The sequence below is a fragment of the Salmo salar genome, chromosome 05 (assembly GCF_965601325.2).
Source record: "Salmo salar chromosome 05, fSalSal1, whole genome shotgun sequence".
Taxonomy (NCBI): domain Eukaryota; kingdom Metazoa; phylum Chordata; class Actinopteri; order Salmoniformes; family Salmonidae; genus Salmo; species Salmo salar.
The window spans coordinates 94,423,000-94,425,078 of record NC_138295.1 but is presented as its reverse complement, the minus strand read 5'-3'; positions in this window follow the sequence as shown (position 1 = coordinate 94,425,078).

The following is a 2,079-nucleotide window of genomic DNA, read 5'->3' as shown; positions in this document are numbered from 1 at the left end:
CAAGAAAACCATGGGGGTGCATCAACAATCACTTCTTAATTGCCTAAGGATAATGTACTGTATATATCAGTATGGAGCAGGATAATGTACTGTATATATCAGTATGGAGTCAGGATAATGTACTGTATATATCAGTATGGAGCAGGATAATGTACTGTATATATCAGTATGGAGTAGGATAATGTACTGTATATATCAGTATGGTGCAGGATAATGTACTGTATATATCAGTATGGAGTAGGATAATGTACTGTATATATCAGTATGGAGCAGGATAATGTACTGTATATATCAGTATGGAGCAGGATAATGTACTGTATATATCAGTATGGAGCAGGATAATGTACTGTATATATCAGTATGGAGCAGGATAATGTACTGTATATATCAGTATGGAGCAGGATAATGTACTGTATATATCAGTATGGTGCAGGATAATGTACTGTATATATCAGTATGGAGCAGGATAATGTACTGTATATATCAGTATGGTGCAGGATAATGTACTGTATATACAGTATGGTTCGTGATAATGTACTGTATATATCAGTATGGTGCAGGATAATGTACTGTATATATCAGTATGGAGCAGGATAATGTACTGTATATATCAGTATGGTGCAGGATAATGTACTGTATATATCAGTATGGAGTAGGATAATGTACTGTATATATCAGTATGGAGTAGGATAATGTACTGTATATATCAGTATGGTGCAGGATAATGTACTGTATATATCAGTATGGTTCAGGATAATGTACTGTATATATCAGTATGGTGCAGGATAATGTACTGTATATATCAGTATGGTGCAGGATAATGTACTGTATATATCAGTATGGTGCAGGATAATGTACTGTATATATCAGTATGGTGCAGGATAATGTACTGTATATATCAGTATGGTGCAGGATAATGTACTGTATATATCAGTATGGTTCAGGATAATGTACTGTATATATCAGTATGGTGCAGGATAATGTACTGTATATAGCAGTATGGAGCAGGATAATGTACTGTATATATCAGTATGGTGCAGGATAATGTACTGTATATATCAGTATGGTGCAGGATAATGTACTGTATATATCAGTATGGTGCAGGATAATGTACTGTATATATCAGTATGGTTCAGTGATAATGTACTGTATATATCAGTATGGTGCAGGATAATGTACTGTATATATCAGTATGGTTCAGGATAATGTACTGTATATATCAGTATGGTGCAGGATAATGTACTGTATATATCAGTATGGAGCAGGATAATGTACTGTATATATCAGTATGGTTCAGGATAATGTACTGTATATATCAGTATGGTGCAGGATAATGTACTGTATATATCAGTATGGTGCAGGATAATGTACTGTATATATCAGTATGGTGCAGGATAATGTACTGTATATATCATTGGAAACCCAAATTGGTCTACATGGACAAGTTCTGGCCTGGTTTAGATCTTATCTGTCGGAAAGATATCAGTTTGTCTCTGTGGATGGTTTGTCCTCTGACAAATCAATTGTAAATTTCGGTGTTCCTCAAGGTTCCGTTTTAGGACCACTATTGTTTTCACTATATATTTTACCTCTTGGGGATGTCATCCGAAAACATAATGTTAAATTTCACTGCTATGCGGACGACACACAGCTGTACATTTCAATGAAACATGGTGAAGCCCCAAAATTGCCCTCGCTAGAAGCCTGTGTTTCAGACATAAAGAAGTGGATGGCTGCAAACTTTCTACTTTTAAACTCGGACAAAACAGAGATGTTTGTTCTAGGTCCCAAGAAACAAAGAGATCTTCTGTTGAATCTGACAATTAATCTGGATGGTTGTACAGTCGTCTCAAATAAAACTGTGAAGGACCTCGGCGTTACTCTGGACCCTGATCTCTCTTTTGAAGAACATATCAAGACTGTTTCAAGGACAGCTTTTTTCCATCTACGTAACATTGCAAAAATCAGAAACTTTCTGTCCAAAAATGACGCAGAAAAATTCATCCATGCCTTTGTTACTTCTAGGCTGGACTACTGCAATGCTCTACTTTCCGGCTACCCGGATAAAGCACTAAACAA